This window comes from Bufo bufo, chromosome 2 (genome assembly GCF_905171765.1).
Source record: "Bufo bufo chromosome 2, aBufBuf1.1, whole genome shotgun sequence".
Taxonomy (NCBI): domain Eukaryota; kingdom Metazoa; phylum Chordata; class Amphibia; order Anura; family Bufonidae; genus Bufo; species Bufo bufo.
In genome coordinates this window covers 222687659-222706688 of record NC_053390.1, presented here as the reverse complement: position 1 = coordinate 222706688, position 19030 = coordinate 222687659, and positions in this window count along the sequence as shown.

Genomic DNA, 19030 nt, shown 5'->3' with positions numbered 1-19030 from the left:
GGCGGTAAGTTTTCTAAAAAATTTTTAATGTTAATTTCACACTGTTTTTACACTCAGATGCCACGATCAAGTAAGAACGCGGCATCTGAGAGGTACAATGACAAGTAGCGGTGCTATTGTGGCTCCCTGTCATTGCACTCGCTATTTGCAAAAAAATTTGCTTTGTGACAAAGTAATTCTTCACGAAGCAATTTTTTGGGTCAAATTCGGCTAATCAGCCGAATCGAACTTTTCAAAAATTCACTCATCTCTAATCTTAACCACTCATTTTGTCATAAACCCAATATTAAAAAAAAACTTCTCTTGACCCATCCTGCTCAACTAACTACAGACCTGTCTCTAATCTATTCTTGCTTCATCCTCTACCTCTTTGTTAACTCTCTCCTTGATCCATTACAGTCTGGTTTCTGAAATCACTCTATATATGCAGTATATATACACTGTTAAAAAAAATAAAGGGAACACTTAAACAACACAATGTAACTCCAAGTCAATCACACTTCTGTGAAATCAAACTGTCCACTTAGGAAGCAACAGTGAGTGACAATCAATTTCACATGCTGTTGTGCAAATGGGATAGACAACAGGTGGAAATTATAGGCAATTAGCAAGACACCCCCAATAAAGGAGTGGTTCTGCAGGTGGTGACCACAGACCACTTCTCAGTTCCTATGCTTCCTGGCTGATGTTTTGGTCACTTTTTAATGCTGGCAGTGCTTTCACTCTAGTGGTAGCATGAGACGGAGTCTGCAACCCACACAAGTGGCTCAGGTAGTGCAGCTTATCCAGGATGGCACATCAATGCGAGCTGTGGCAAGAAGGTTTGCTGTGTCTGTCAGCGTAGTGTCCAGAGCATGGAGGCGCTACCAGGAGACAGGCCAGTACATCAGGAGACGTGGAGGAGGCCGTAGGAGGGCAACAACCCAGCAGCAGGACCGCTACCTCTGCCTTTGTGCAAGGAGGAACAGGAGGAGCACTGCCAGAGCCCTGCAAAATAACCTCCAGCAGGCCACAAATGTGCATGTGTCTGCTCAAACGGTCAGAAACAGACTCCATGAGGGTGATATGAGGGCCCGACGTCCACAGGTGGGGGTTGTGCTTACAGCCCAACACCGTGCAGGACGTTTGGCATTTGCCAGAGAACACCAAGATTGGCAAATTCGCCACTGGCGCCCTGTGCTCTTCACAGATGAAAGCAGGTTCACACTGAGCACATGTGACAGACGTGACAGAGTCTGGAGATGCCGTGGAGAACGTTCTGCTTTCTGCAACATCCTCCAGCATGACCGGTTTGGCATTGGGTCAGTAATGGTGTGGGGTGGCATTTCTTTGAAGGGCCGCACAGCCCTCCATGTGCTCGCCAGAGGTAGCCTGACTGCCATTAGGTACCGAGATGAGATCCTCAGACCCCTTGTGAGACCATATGCTGGTGCGGTTGGCTCTGGGTTCCTCCTAATGCAAGACAATGCTAGACCTCATGTGGCTGGAGTGTGTCAGCAGTTCCTGCAAGATGAAGGCATTGATGCTATGGACTGGCCCGCCTGTTCCCCAGACCTGAATCCAATTGAGCACATCTGGGACATCATGTCTCGCTCTATCCACTGTCACGTTGCACCACAGACTGTCCAGGAGTTGGCAGATGCTTTAGTCCAGGTCTGGGAGGAGATCCCTCAGGAGACCGTCCGCCACCTCATCAGGAGCATGCACAGGCGTTGTAGGGAGGTTATACAGGCACGTGGAGGCCACACACACTACTGAGCCTCATTTTGACTTGTTTTAAGGACATTACATCAAAGTTGGATCAGCCTGTAGTGTGATTTTTCCACTTTAATTTTGAGTGTGACTCCAAATCCAGACCTCCATGGGTTGAAAAATTTGATTTCCATTTTTTTATTTTTGTGTGATTTTGTTGTTAGCACATTCAACTATGTAAAGAACAAAGTATTTCAGAAGAATAATTAATTAATTTAGATCTAGGATGTGTTATTTTTGTGTTCCCTTTATTTTTTTGAGCAGTACTTGTTGCAAAATATATCTAGTGATTTTTCAGTCTAAAGACTATTATTGATTAAAAAGGTGCCACCACCTTTTACTCCAGTAGAAGACTGGAGTAGACCTGTGACCTTTTTGTGCAACATTTTAAGATGTCACAATTGATAAATCTGGCTAGAAACATAAGCCCACCCACAAAACATCTGTGTGCCTCCATTTAAATACAAAATGCAAGCCATGTCTAAAAATGTGTTTACGGTATGCTACTAAAGCAAATCTACTGACAAAACAGCTAAAAACACTCCACAGGCAAAACTTTTCATACATATCTTATACAAGTAGGGCTGTCTAGACAGTATAAAGATGTACAAAATTTATCACAGTTACTCATGCTGGAAAATAATATGAAAAAGTTTAGCCCAATTAGTGACTAAAACACATCATAAGTATTGTGCAAAGCATTTGCACCAGTTTTCCAGGTGAAAATTTAGCCCAAAATTTCGATATACAGTACAGACCAAAAGTTTGGACACACCTTCTCATTCAAAGAGTTTTCTTTATTTTCATGACTATTAAAATTGTAGATTCACACTGAAGGCATCAAAACTATGAATTAACACATGTGGAATTATATACATAACAAACAAGTGTGAAACAACTGAAAATATGTCATATTCTAGGTTCTTCAAAGTAGCCACATTTTGCTTTGATTACTCCTTTGCACACTCTTGGCATTCTCTTGATGAGCTTCAAGAGGTAGTCACCTGAAATGGTCTTCCAACAGTCTTGAAGGAGTTCCCAGAGATGCTTAGCACTTGTTGGCCCTTTTGCCTTCACTCTGCGGTCCAGCTCACCCCAAACCATCTCGATTGGGTTCAGGTCCGGTGACTGTGGAGGCCAGGTCATCTGGCGCAGCACCCCATCACTCTCCTTCATGGTCAAATAGCCCTTACTTTCAAAGTTTTCCCAATTTTTCGGCTGACTGACTGACCTTTATTTCTTAAAGTAATGATGGCCACTAGTTTTTCTTTACTTAGCTGCTTTTTTCTTGCCATAATACAAATTCTAACAGTCTATTCAGTAGGACTATCAGCTGTGTATCCACCTGACTTCTCCTCAACGCAACTGATGGTCCCAACCTCATTTATAAATCAAGAAATCCCACTTATTAAGCCTGACAGGGCACACCTGTGAAGTGAAAACCATTTCAGGGGACTACCTCTTGATGCTCATCAAGAGAATGCCAAGAGTGTGCAAAGCAGTAATCAAAGCAAAAGGTGGCTACTTTGAAGAACCTAGAATATGACATATTTTCAGTTGTTTCACACTTGTTTGTTATGTATATAATTCCACATGTGTTAATTCATAGTTTTGATGCCTTCAGTGTGAATCTACAATTTTCATAGTTATGAAAATAAAGAAAACTCTTTGAATGAGAAGGTGTGTCCAAACTTTTGGTCTGTACTGTATTTAACTTAATAAATCCCCTCAATGTCTTTAAAATGAGCATTTCCAAGTTTTCCAGCCCCTGTTTTGTAGGGCTTTATAATAGAAATCATAGGTTGGCAACTACCTACTGTTAACAAGTATAAAGAATAAACACTCTTCCTGAGTATTTCTCAAGCATTGTCAAAGTTTTCAAAGGTTCGACCCCTTGTTTTAAACTTTGCTTTTGCTTTCATATTGATTGTTGCAATAGTTCAGCTCAGACACTCACCGGGCAAAGATAAGGGATTTTTCTTTTCTCGTCCTGTGTAACTGTGTATCAGCACACAGAGGAATCTGTGTCTTTTTTTATTTCTTTTTTATTATTTTCAGAAAGGGAAAAAAAAATGTTTGAGACAAAACAAGGTTTGTTCATGCAGGGAACAAGACCATTTCTAAAGGGACCATTTCTATAGTCTGAAAGAAGAACTCGATATCTCTATTCAGTCTACAGTGACCTTTCTTTTAAGCATCCAAACAAGTAGGGCTGCCAATTGTTTGACTGTTTTTCTCACAGTGCATTGCATCTACAGGGAATGTTATTGCACCTCCCAACTTATCTCAGCGGAAACTTGAAATGCTGTATGTATTGGTTAGCAGTCATGCTGTGCGCTGCGAACAAGGCAAATTATAAAAGTATACCTTAACCCTACAGAATTATACTAAAGAAATAAAATGAATGGTCAAGTTACATTTTTTGATAACAGGTCATATGTAACATATATCTTACACAAATCTTGGAATAATAATTGAGAACATTTACCAGGTCTGACAGCATTGTACAGCCATGGCACAGTTTGGGGCATCAAGTTAGGTAATTGAGGCTATTGTACTTGAAATGTCACATTAATATATTTTAGATGGATATACAAGGATACAAATAGATATTGTAGACTTACTGTAGCAAGCAAATAGTGTGTTGGTGCTGTATATAAAAAAAAAAGGGGGGAAAGGATAATCCAGCTGACATTAAAGTTTGTTCTGAATAATTTAAAATGAGTGTAAATTTCAGATTCAATAATTTGCAAATTTAGCAACTGTGGATGTGTTTAAAACATTATGGGGGAGATTTATCAAACTGGTGGAAAGTAGAACTGGCTTAGTTGCCCATAGCAACCAAAGGAAATGTGAAAAATGAAAGGTGGAATCTAATTTTTGCTATGGACAACTAAGGCTACTTTCACACTCGCGTTTTGGGCGGATCCATCATGGATCTGCAAAAACGGATCCATTACAATAATACAATCACATGCATCTGTCATGAACGGATCCATTTTTTATTATCTGTAGCATAGCCAAGACGGATCCGTCATGAACTCCATTGAAAGTCAATGGGAGACAGATCCGTTTTCTATTGTGCCAGATTGTGTCAGAGAAAATGGATTCTTCCCCATTGACTTACATTGTGTGCCAGGAAGGATACGTTTGCCTCAGTTTCGTCAATCGGACAGCAAAACGCTGCAGGCAGCGTTTTGGTGTCCGCCTCCAGAGCAGAATAGAGACTTATCGGAGGCAAACTGATGAATTTTGAGCAGATTCTTTTCCATTCAGAATTAGAGTTGAGCGAACACCTGGATGTTCGGGTTCGACGAGTTCGGCCGAACTTTCGAAAAATGTTCGGGTTCGGGATCCGAACTCGACCCGAACTTCATCCCGAACCCGAACCCCATAGAAGTCAATGGGGACCCGAACTTTTGGGCACTAAAAAGGCTGTAAAACACACCCGGAAAGGGCTAGAGGGCTGCAAAAGGCAGCAAAATGTAGTTAAATCCCCTGCAAACAAATGTAGATAGGGAAATGATGAGTTAACATAAAATAAATAAAAATTAAACAATATTAATTGGAGTGAGGTCCCATAGCACAGAATCAGGCTTCAAGTCACCCACCAATGGAGAAGGTCACTTACTATTATTTTGACCACAGCACCCAGACAAAGGAGAGAGGTCCCACAGCAGAGAACCAGGCATCATATCACCCACCACAGGAGTAGGCCACCATTTAGTTACTTTGACCCCTACACCCAGACGGAGGAGAGAGGTTACACAGCAGAGAATCAGGCATTTAGATCACCCACCACAGGAGTAGGCCACCATTGAATCAGACCCCGGCAACCATGTCAGATGGCACAAGCATAAGCTTTATATCAATCAGCACAGGAGAAGGCGACTTTGACAGACTTTGACCCCTACACCCGGACGGAGGAGAGAGGTTTCAAAGCAGAGAATCAGGCATTTAGATCACCCACCACAGGAGTAGGCCCCAATTTAATGGGACCCCGGCAACCATGTCAGATGGCACAACCATCAGCTTCCTATCAATCAGCACAGGAGAAGGCGACTTTGAAAGACTTTGACCCCTACACCCAGACGGAGGAGAGAGGTTTCACAGCAGAGAATCAGGCATTTAGATCACCCACCACAAGAGTAGGCCCCCATTGAATCAGACCCTGGCAACCATGTCAGATGGCACAACCATCAGCTTTATATCAATCAGCACAGGAGAAGGCGACTTTGAAAGACTTTGACCCCTACACCCAGATGGAGGAGAGAGGTTTCACAGCAGAGAATCAGGCATCATATCAACCACCACAGGAGAAGCCACCATTTAGTTACTTTGACCCCTGCACCCAGGAAGAGGAGAGAGGCACCACAGCACATATTCTGGCATCATATCAGCCACCACAGGAGAAGCCACCATTGAGTTACTTTGACCCCCGCACCCAGGAAGAGGAGAGAGGCACCACAGCACATATTCTGGCATCATATCAGCCACCACAGGAGAAGCCACCATTGAGTTACTTTGACCCCCGCACCCAGGAAGAGGAGAGAGGCACCACAGCACATATTCTGGCATCATATCAGCCACCACAGGAGAAGCCACCATTGAGTTACTTTGACCCCTGCACCCAGGAAGAGGAGAGAGGCCCCACAGCACATATTCTGGCATCATATCAGCCACCACAGGAGAAGCCACCATTTAGTTACTTCGACCCCTTCACCCAAACAGAGGAGAGAGGTTCCACATCAGAGAATCAGGCATCATATCAACCACCACAGGAGTAGGCCACAATTTAATGGGACCCCGGCAACCATGTCAGATGGCACAACCATCAGCTTCATATCAATCAGCACAGGAGAAGGCGACTTTGAAAGACTTTGACCCCTACACCCAGACGGAGGAGAGAGGTTTCACAGCAGAGAATCAGGCATTTAGATCACCCACCACAGGAGTAGGCCCCCATTGAATCAGACCCTGGCAACCATGTCAGATGGCACAACCATCAGCTTTATATCAATCAGCACAGGAGAAGCCACCATTGAGTTACTTTGACCCCTGCACCCAGGAAGAGGAGAGAGGCCCCACAGCACATATTCTGGCATCATATCAGCCACCACAGGAGAATCCACCATTGAGTTACTTTGACCCCCGCACCCAGGAAGAGGAGAGAGGCACCACAGCACATATTCTGGCATCATATCAGCCACCACAGGAGAAGCCACCATTGAGTTACTTTGACCCCTGCACCCAGGAAGAGGAGAGAGGCCCCACAGCACATATTCTGGCATCATACTAACCACCACAGGAGAAGCCACCATTGAGTTACTTTGACCCCTGCACCCAGGAAGAGGAGAGAGGCCCCACAGCACATATTCTGGCATCATATCAGCCACCACAGGAGAAGCCACCATTGAGTTACTTTGACCCCCGCACCCAGGAAGAGGAGAGAGGCACCACAGCACATATTCTGGCATCATATCAGCCACCACAGGAGAAGCCACCATTGAGTTACTTTGACCCCTGCACCCAGGAAGAGGAGAGAGGCCCCACAGCACATATTCTGGCATCATACTAACCACCACAGGAGAAGCCACCATTGAGTTACTTTGACCCCTGCACCCAGGAAGAGGAGAGAGGCCCCACAGCACATATTCTGGCATCATATCAGCCACCACAGGAGAAGCCACCATTGAGTTACTTTGACCCCCGCACCCAGGAAGAGGAGAGAGGCATCACAGCACATATTCTGGCATCATATCAGCCACCACAGGAGAAGCCACCATTGAGTTACTTTGACCCCCGCACCCAGGAAGAGGAGAGAGGCACCACAGCACATATTCAGGCATCATATCACACACCACAGGAGAAGGCCTCTTTCAGTGATTTAGGCCTTTGGACCCAGACAGAGGAGAGAGGCACCACAGCACATATTCTGGCATCATATCAGCCACCACAGGAGAAGCCACCATTGAGTTACTTTGACCCCTGCACCCAGGAAGAGGAGAGAGGCCCCACAGCACATATTCTGGCATCATATCAGCCACCACAGGAGAAGCCACCATTTAGTTACTTTGACCCCTGCACCCAGGAAGAGGAGAGAGGCACCACAGCACATATTCTGGCATCATATCAGCCACCACAGGAGAAGCCACCATTTAGTTACTTTGACCCCTTCACCCAAACAGAGGAGAGAGGTTCCACATCAGAGAATCAGGCATCATATCAACCACCACAGGAGTAGGCCACAATTTAGTTTATTTGACCCCTGCACCCAGGAAGAGGAGAGAGGCCCCACAGCACATATTCTGGCATCATATCACACACCACAGGAGAAGGCCTCTTTCAGTGATTTAGGCCTTTGGACCCAGACAGAGGAGAGAGGTCAGAGATTAGCTTCATATCCCCCAGCACAGCAGAAGACCGCTTTATTTGACTTAGGCCTCAGCACCCAGACAGAAGACAGAGGTAGCATGGCAGAGGTTATGGCTTCATGTCACCCGTTAGTTTAACCGGCCACTTTCATCTGGTTAGGCCCCGGCGCCCAGACAGAGAAGAGTTTAATTCAACTGTGGGTTTCATAAAATTTGTATCAAATAAAGAAGTGGCCCGTAGCACAACAAGACATGTTTTAGGCAGTTAATAAGGACTACTCTGCACAAGGGAGGGACAGGTCCTGTGGGATCCATGCCTGGTTCATCTTTATGAAGGTCAGCTTGTCCACGTTGGCTGTGGACAGGCGGCTGCGCTTGTCAGTAATGACGCCCCCTGCCGTGCTGAATACGCGTTCAGATAAAACGCTGGAAAGCACCTCCAAGGCATAACATGCTAACTCTGGCCACGTGGACAATTTTGAAACCCAGTAGTTGAATGGGGCCGAACCATCCGTCAGGATGTGGAGGGGTGTGCAGACATACTGTTCAACCATGTTAGTGAAATGCTGCCTCCTGCTAACACGTTCCGTATCAGGTGTCGGTGCAGATAGCTGTGGCGTGGAGACAAAACTTTTCCACATTTCTGCCATGCTAACCCTGCCCTCAGATGAGCTGGCCGTGACACAGCTGCGTTGGCGACCTCTTGCCACTCCTCTGCCTTCACCTTCCACCTGTTCCCCTGTGACATGTGGGAATGCTCTCAAGAGCGCCTCTATCAGCGTGCGCTTGTACTCGCGCATCTTACGGTCGCGCTCCAGTTCAGGAATTAAAGTGGGCACATTGTCTTTATACCGGGGATCCAGCAGGGTGGCCACCCAGTAGTCTGCACACGTTAAAACGTGGGCAACTCTGCTGTCGTTGCGCAGGCATTGGAGCATATATTCGCTCATGTGGGCCAGGCTACCCATGGGTAAGGACAAGCTGTCCTCTGTGGGAGGCGTATCGTCATCGTCCACCGTATCCCCCCAGCCACGCACCAGTGATGGGCCTGGGCTGCCACCCCGCTGTGAACTTGCGTCATCCTCGTCCCCCTCCACCTCCTCCTCCTCATCCTCCTCGTCCTCCAATACAGTGCCTTGGCTGGCGACTTGTGAACCTGTCCTCTGCTGCTTAAACAAACCTCCCTCTGAGCCACTTCGAACAGACTGGCCCGAAAGTGTTAGAAACGAGCCCTCATCCTCCTCCTCCTCCTCCACCTGGGCCACCTCCTCTAACATCATTGCCCTAAGTGTTTTCTCAAGGAGACATAGAAGTGGTATTGTAACGCTGATAACAGTGTCATCGCCACTGGCCATGTTGGTGGAGTACTCGAAACAGCGCAGCAGGGCACACAGGTCTCGCATGGAGGCCCAATTATTGGTGGTGAAGTGGTGCTGTTCGGCAGTACGACTGACGCGAGCGTGCTGCAGCTGAAACTCCACTATGGCCTGCTGCTGCTCGCACAGTCTCTCCAGCATGTGCAAGGTGGAGTTCCACCGGGTGGGCACGTCGCATATGAGGCGGTGAGCTGGAAGGCCGAAGTTCCGCTGTAGCGCAGACAGGCGAGCAGCGGCAGGATGTGAACGGCGGAAGCGCGCACAGACGGCCCGCACTTTATGCAGCAGCTCTGACATGTTGGGGTAGTGGTGAATGAACCTCTGCACCACCAAGTTCAGCACATGCGCCAGGCAAGGGATGTGCGTCAAACCGGCTAGTCCCAGAGCTGCCACGAGATTTCGCCCATTATCGCATACCACCAGGCCTGGCTTGAGGCCCACCGGCAGAAACCACTCGTCGGTCTGTTGTTCAATACCCCGCCACAACTCCTGTGCGGTGTGGGGCCTGTCCCCCAAACATATGAGTTTCAGAATGGCCTGCTGACGTTTACCCCGGGCTGTGCTGAAGTTGGTGGTGAAGGTGTGTGGCTGACCGGATGAGCTGGTGGAAGCAGTGGAGGAGGAAGCCGAGTAGGTGGAGGAGGCTACAGGAGGCAGAGAATGATGCCCTGCGATCCTAGGGGGCGGAAGGACGTGCGCCAAGGAACTGTCCGCCGGGGGCCCAGCCGCCACTACATTCATCCAGTGTGCAGTTAGTGAGATATAGCGTCCCTGGCCGTGCTTACTGGTCCACGTATCTGTGGTTAGGTGGACCTTGCCACAAATGGCGTTGCGCAGTGCACACTTGATTTTATCGGACACTTGCATGTGCAGGGAAGGCACGGCTGTCTTGGAGAAGTAGTGGCGGCTGGGAACCACATACTGCGGGACAGCCATGGCCATCAGCTGTTTGAAGCTGTCTGTGTCCACCAGCCGGAATGACAGCATTTCAAAGGCCAGCAGTTTAGAAATGCTGGCGTTCAGGCCAAGGGCTCGAGGGTGACTCGGGGGGAATTTGCGCTTCCTCTCTAAGGTTTGAGATATTGAGAGCTGAACGCTGCTGTGTGATATAGTGGAGACGCTAGTTGACGGTGGCGGTGGTGGTGGTGTCGGTGGCACATCCTCTGTTTGCTGCTCGGCAGGTGGCAACATTCCTCTCGAGGCGGAAGCCGAGGCAGCAGCGGTAGAGGGAGCAGGGGGAGCCTCAGCGAGTGCCTGGTTTTTAAGGTGTGTACCCCACTGCAGTTCATGCTTTGCATGTAGATGCCTGGTCATGCAGGTTGTGCTGAGGTTCAGAACGTTAATGCCTCGCCTCAGGCTCTGATGGCAGAGCGTGCAAGTCACTCGGGTCTTGTCGGTAGGACATTGTTTAAAGAAGTGCCATGCCAGGGAACTCTTTGAAGCTGCCTTTGTGGGGCTGGGTCCCTGTTGGCGATGTCCAGTAGCAGGCGAACTCTGGGGGCGGCGGCTCGTCTGCTTTGGCCCCCTGCTCCCTCTTTGGCTTCGCTGTTGTCTCGGTCTCACCACTACCTCTTCCTCTGAACTGTGAAAGTCATCGCCACGACCTTCAGTCCATGTGGGGTCTAAGACCTCATCGTCCTCTGCATCGTCTTCCACCCAGTCTCCCTCCCTGACCTCCTCCTGTTCAGTCTGCACACTGCAAAAAGACGCGGCAGTGGGCACCTGTGTTTCGTCTTCATCAGAGAGTCGGTGACTCTGCTGTGGTGGTATTCCCATGTCCTCTTCATCTGGAGACATAAGTGGTTGTGCGTCAGTGCATGGTATGTCTTCCTCCACTGGGGAAGGGCTAGGTGGACGCCCCTGGGAAACCCTGGAAGCAGAGTCTTCAAACAGAAGAAGAGACTGCTGCATAACTTGTGGCTCAGACCGTTTCCCTGATATGCTTGGGGGTGATGTGACAGACTGATGGGCTTGGTTTTCAGGTGCCACCTGTGCGCTTTCCGCAGAAGACTGGGTGGAAGACCATGTGGTGAACGTGCTGGAAGCACTGTCGGCCACCCAATCGATTAATGCCTGTTCCTGCTCAGGCCTTACCATCCTAAGAGCGGCATTGGGCCCCACGAGATATTGCGGTACATTCTGCCGGCTAGTTGAGGGAGTTCGTTCCCTACTGTGTGCGCCTGGGGCCGAACGGCCACGTCCTCTACCAGCAACAGAGGCTCCACGGACACCACCACGACCGCGTCCTCGTCCCTTAATAGTATTTTTCTTCATTGTTGCGATTCAACTCGCACCACAATGAAATATATTATTTTTTATAAGCAAAATCCCCTCACTGGAATACTTTCAGTTTTTTGACTGTATGGATTACAGATGGAATGACTGTTATATGTGAGTACCGCTTTCTTTGACAGATTCTAGTATGGGTACATATATGTTTTCCCAACCCCAGCACATTAGTTTGCTAATTCCAGATGTATGAAACGCAGGCCTAACTGTATCTAGTATATTGAACGCCAGATAAACTAACTTGGCCTTTTTTAAATAAAAAAATAATTCCCTCACTGGAATACTTTCAGTCTTTTGACTGTATGGATTACAGATGGAATGACTGTTATATGTGAGTACCGCTTTCTTTGACAGATTCTAGTATGGGTACATATATGTTTTCCCAACCCCAGCACATTAGTTTGCTAATTCCAGATGTATGAAACGCAGGCCTAACTGTATCTAGTATATTGAACGCCAGATAAACTAACTTGGCCTTTTTTAAATAAAAAAAATTCCCTCACTGGAATACTTTCAGTCTTTTGACTGTATGGATTACAGATGGAATGACTGTTATATGTGAGTACCGCTTTCTTTGACAGATTCTAGTATGGGTACATATATGTTTTCCCAACCCCAGCACATTAGTTTGCTAATTCCAGATGTATGAAACGCAGGCCTAACTGTATCTAGTATATTGAACGCCAGATAAACTAACTTGGCCTTTTTTAAATAAAAAAAATTCCCTCACTGGAATACTTTCAGTCTTTTGACTGTATGGATTACAGATGGAATGACTGTTATATGTGAGTACCGCTTTCTTTGACAGATTCTAGTATGGGTACATATATGTTTTCCCAACCCCAGCACATTAGTTTGCTAATTCCAGATGTATGAAACGCAGGCCTAACTGTATCTAGTATATTGAACGCCAGATAAACTAACTTGGCCTTTTTTAAATAAAAAAAAAATTCCCTCACTGGAATACTTTATGGCTTTTCACTGTATGGATTACAGGTGGACTGGTATTAGTAGGGGTGACACAAGCACACCCAAGTCCCTGATGTAGGATTTCTATGACACAGACCACTATTACAAGTGATTAATGGACGTTGGGAGAGATTGTGCTGCAGCACTAGTCCCAAGATGGCCGCCGCCTATCAGCCCAGTAACATGTGCCACAAAATGGTCTGCACAACCTTTAAAAAAAATAGCCTTGGACTGTGCTGCTAAATCGCTATTGGTCTGAATCCCAGGTGTAGATGTCTGACTTGTTTGGAGCTTTGGAATGCACACTGTGGCAGCTTCTGCTGCAGCACTACAAGTCGCAAAATGGCGGCCGGCGGTCAGCCCAGGTACATGTGGATGGAAAAATCACTCTGGCCACTCTAAAAATAGCCAATCCCTATCAAAAAAGCAGCTCAGCTGCAGTTGTTCAGATGAATCACAGGTGGAGGAGAGAAATTTGCTTCCAGTTATTCAATTATCCCTGCCTATTCTCGCCCTAGCATCAGCTGCGTCTATCCCTGTTCTATTCACATCGGGAGTGAGCACGTCCCGACGTGCGCACAAGCTTATAAAGAGGCTGAGTCACATGCTGCACTTGGCCAATCACAGCCTTGCCAATAGTAGGCATGGCTGCGATGGCATCTTAGGGCAAGTAGTATGATGCATGTTGATTGGCTGCTTTGCAGCCTTTCAAAATGCGCCAAAATACATGCCGAACGACGAACCCGAACCCGAACTTTTACGAAAAAGTTCGGGTTCGGGTCCGTGTCACGAACACCCCAAAATTCGGTACGGACCCGAACTATGCTCGAACTGTTCGCTCAACACTATTCAGAATGCATTAGGGCAAAATTGATCCGTTTTGGACCGCTTGTGAGAGCCCTGAACGGATCCCACAAACGGAAAGCCAAAATGCAAGTGTGAAAGTAGCCTAAGCCAGTTCTATTTTATACCTGTTTGATAAATCTCCCCCTATGGATATACTGTCTTCTAAAATATCATAAAACCGTTGAAGTTAAGAAGATGAATACCTGACTGTGTGAAACTGTAATCACTTTTCTGATAATAATTATTGAACCCTTTACAGGGGTTGTCCGACCCCCAGATGAAATTTAGTTCGAACAAGAAAAGTGTTTAACACAAAGAAAAAATGTACCTACTCACCATTTCAATGCTGCTCTGTTCATCGTGAAGTTTCCTGTACTGCTCATTGCGGTCCCTGCCAGACCAGAAGTGTAAAAGCTCATCCTTGGTCACAAGCACCACTGCAGCCATTCACTGGGCTCAGTGGTGGCCTGCACCCAAGAAGCACATAATTGCAAAGGCTCAGCTATGTAACTAAATGCTGTTGTTTATAGCAGAGGATCTAACAGGTTTGCCACAATATGGCCCATTCACTTCAATGGGAACAGTGCTGTGGTTGCCAATTTCATTCACTACACAGTAGACAGAGCTGTGTAGTTCCAGCGCCAAAAGCTACAAAAAAATGGCTGATCCAACATCCCACACTCCAGACGGTCTGATACTGATGGCCTATCCTGAGGATAGAGCATTAATATCAGAACCTTTGACAACCCCTTTAACCCCTTAAGGACTCAGCCCTATTTCACCTTAAGGACTTGGCCATTTTTTGCAAATCTGACCAGTGTCACTTTAAGTGCTGATAACTTTAAAACACTTTGACTTATCCAGGCCGTTCTGAGATTGTTTTTTCATCACATATTGTACTTCATGACACTGCTAAAATTGGGTCAAAAAAGTTTGTTTTTTTGCATAAAAAAATACCATATTTACAAAAATTTTGAAAAATTAGCAAATTTCAAAGTTTCAGTTTCTCTACGTAATACATAGTAATACCCCCAAAAATTGTGATGACTTTACATTCCCCATATGTCTACTTCATGTTTGTAGCATTTTGGGAATGATATTTTATTTTTTGGGGATGTTACAAGGCTTAGAAGTTTAGAAGCAAATCTTGAAATTTTTCAGAAATTTACAAAAACCCAATTTTTAGGGACCACTACAGGTCTGAAGTCACTTTGCGAGGCTTACATAATAGAAACCACCAAAAAATGACCCCATTCTATAAACTACACCCCTCAAGGTATTCAAAACTGATTTTACAAACTTCGTTAACCCTTTAGGTATTGCACAAGAGTTATTGGCAAATGGGGATGAAATTTGAGAATTACATTTTTTTGCCTAATTTTCCATTTTAACCCATTTTTTCCACTAACAAAGCAAGGGTTAACAGCCAAACAAGACTGTATCTTTATTGCCCTGACTCTGCCGTTTACAGAAACACCCCATATGTGGCCGTAAACTACTGTACGGGCACACAGTAGGGCGTAGAGGGAAAGGTGCGCCGTATGGTTTTTGGAAGCCAGATTTTGCTGGACTGGTTTTTTTACACCATGTCCCATTTGAAGCCCCCCTGATGCACCCCTAGAGTAGAAACTCCATAAAAGTGACCCCATCTAAGAAACTAAACCCCTCAAGGTATTCAAAACTGATTTTAAAAACTTTGTTAACCCTTTAGGTCAGGGGTCTCCAAACTTTTCAACAGGAGGGCCACATTGAAGATTTTACAAGTATTCGGGGGCCGGAAAAAAAAATCAGTTATGTATTAAATTAAATGTATATATTTTACATGGATCGTTTTTGTAATCAGCATGATATGACTGAGAACAAAAGAGAAAAAACTTTAGCAAAACAACGCAAAGACACCCGTGTACCTATCAGCGGTGTCCCCATCAGCACAAAAATGTCCCCATCAGCACAGCAATGTCCCCATCAGCACAGCAATGTCCCCATCAGCACAGCAATGTCCCCATCAGCACAGCAATGTCCCCATCAGCACAGCAATGTCAGCATCAGCACAGCAATGTCAGCATCAGCACAACAATGTCCCCATCAGCACAGCAATGTCCCCATCAGCACAGCAATGTCAGCATCAGCACAGCAATGTCAGCATCAGCACAGCAATGTCAGCATCAGCACAGCAATGTCCCCATCAGCCGTGTCACCCTTAAGCACAGCAATGTCCCCATCAACGATGTCCCCATCAGAACAGCAATGTCCCCATCAGCGGAGTCCCCATTAGCAGCTGATAGGGGCCACCACTGATGGGGACACTGCTGTTGGGGACGCGGCTGATGGGGACACCATTGATGGGGACACCCGTGTCCCTATCAGCGGTGTCCCCATCAGAACAGCAATGGCCAAATCAGAACAGCAATGTCCCCATCAGAAAAGCAATATATTACCATAAAAAAAAAAATATTCCCATCAAAAAAACAATATTCCCATCAGAAAAACAATATCCCCATCATGGGGACACCCACTGATGGGGACGCTGCTGTTGGGGACATTGCTGTGCTGATGGGGACACCACTGATGGGGACGCTGCTGTTGGGGACATTGCTGTGCTGATGGGGACACCACTGATGGGGACACCATTGATGGGGACACCCGTGTCCCTATCAGCGTTGTCCCCATCAGCACAGCAATGTCCCCATCAGCGGTGTCCCCATCAGCACAGCAATGTCCCCATCAGCGGTGTCCCCATCAGCACAGCAATGTCCCCATCAGAACAGCAATGTCAGCAAACTCAGAATACATTTTATTTTGCCCCCTCTCACTCAGAATACATTTTATTTTGCCCCCTCTCACTCAGAATACATTTTATTTTGCCCCCTCTCACTCACAATACATTTTATTTTGCCCCCTCTCACTCACAATACATTTTATTTTGCCCCCTCTCACTCAGAATATATTTTTATTTTGCCCCCTCTCACTCAGAATATATACAATGTGAGAGGGGGCAAAATAAGATATATACAATTTTGCTCCACAGGTGGGGAAAGTGGAATATCGATAAAGAGGGGAAAATGGAATATATACAGAGGGGGCAAAATGGATATAAATAGAGGGGCCCTGTATATATCCATTTTGCCCCCTCTGTATATATTCCATAATCATTTATCCCCTGTGTGTATATATTGCATTTTTGCCCCCTCTGTTATCTGTTTAATTTTTTTTCCATTTTTTTTGCCTTTTTTTCTTATTGAAATATATTTTTGTTCCCCATTGGTCCCCTGTGGAGGATTTCTTGCCTGACATTTAGTTCCATGCCAGGTGCCCCCCTGTGAGTTATAGCCAGGCAGTGGTGGTGTGCACATTTAAAAAAAAAATACTTACCTCGTCAGACTGCTCCGCTCCCGCCTTCTTGCTCTTGCTTGAAGCCCACAATCCTGTCTTCCAGCGTGCGTTGTGTGATCCCGCGAGACCTGGCTGGCGCGATATCACAGCGCCACCAGGCCTGAATGGGTGGAGGCGGAGCCCGAATGGATGGAGGCAGGGCTGGGGTTGGTGGGGCGGCGCAACTACTCACAGAGGCCGGGGGCCCAAGCGACCAGCCATTTACATAAAAATGTTAAAATTACTTGCGATGGGGCGACGGAGCTGCGGGCCCCCCCCACCGCCGGGCCCGGTCGCGGTCGCATCCTCTGCGACCGCGATCGTTACGCCCCTGGGCGGTTGTGCGGATTTGGTTCCTGCAACCTGCCAGCTGCGGGCGGGCCGGATCGAACGCACAATCGGGCCGGATGTGGCCCGCGGGCCGGGGTTTGGAGACCCCTGCTTTAGGTGTTGCACAAGATTTAATGGAAAATAGAGATACAATTTCAAAATTTACCTTTTTTGGCAGATTTTCCATTTTAATATTTTTTTTCAAGTTACAAAGCAAGGGTTAACAGCCAAACAAAACTCATTATTTATGGCCCTGATTCTGTAGTTTACAGAAACACCCCATATGTGGTCGTAAACCGCTGTACGGGCACACGACAGAGCGCAGAAGGAAAGGAATGCCATACGGTTTTTGGAAGGCAGATTTTGCTGGACTGGTTTTTTGGACATCATGTCCCATTTGAAGCCCCCCTGATGCACCCCCAGAGTAGAAACTCCAAAAAAGTGACCCCATTTTATAAACTACGAGATAGGGTGGCAGTTTTGTTGGTACTAGGTTATGGTACATATGATTTTTGGTTGCTCTATATTACACTTTTTTGTGCGGCAAGGTAACAAGAAATAGATTTTTTGGCACATTTTTTTTTGTTATTTACAACATTCATCTGACAGGTTAGATCATGTGGTAATTTTATAGAGCAGGTTGTCATGGACGCGGCGATACCTAATATGTATACAATTTTTTTTATTTATGTAAGTTTTACACAATGATTTCATTTTTAAAACAAAAAAATTGTTTTAGTGTCTCCATAGTCTAAGAGCCATAGTTTTTTCATTTCTTGGGCGATTATCTTAAGTAGTGTCTCATTTTTTGCGGGATGAGATGACGGTTTTATTGGCACTATTTTGGGGTGCATATGACTTTTTTATCGCTTGCTATTACACTTTTTGTGATGCAAGATGACAATAAATTGCTTTTTTTACACCGTTTTTATTTTTATTTTTTTACGGTGGTCACCTGAGGGGTTAGGTCATGGGATATTTTTATAGAGCCGGTCGATACGAACACGGCGATACCTAATATGTATACTTTTTTATTTTTATTTAAGTTTTACACAATGATTTCATTTTTGAAACAAAAAAAATCATGTTTTAGTGTTTCCATAGTCTAAGAGCCATAGTTTTTTCAGTTTTTGGGCGATTATCTTGGGTAGGGTATGATTTTTGCGGGATGAGATGACGGTTTGATTGGTACTATTTTGGCGTACATGCGACTTTTTTGATCACTTTTATTACCTTTTTTGGGAAGTAAGGTGGGCAAAATTTCTATTTCCTAATAGTTTTTATTTTTTTAGTTTTATGGCGTTCACCGTGTGGGGAAAGTAACATGACCGTTTTATAGATCAGGTCGTTACGGACGCGGCGATACCAAACATGTGTAGGGAATTTTATTTTTTTCATTTTAATCAGTGATAAATGTGTGTTTTGATTTTTACTTTTTTTTTCACTTTTTTTACTTTTTTTTGGACCCAGACCCACTTGGTTCTTGAAGATCCAGTGGGTCTGATGTCTGTATAATACAGTACAATATATAGTGTACTGTACTGTATTTTACTTACACTTTGTCTGAACAGATCTCTGCCTTTAGCACAGATCTGTTCAGCACCATGGACAGCAGGATGCCTGAGACGGCGTCCTGTTGCCATGGGAACCTTCCCTGTCTGCTCAGTACTGGTCAGAACTTTGCAGACGGAGAAGGATAAGGACGGGGCTGTCGGGGGGCTG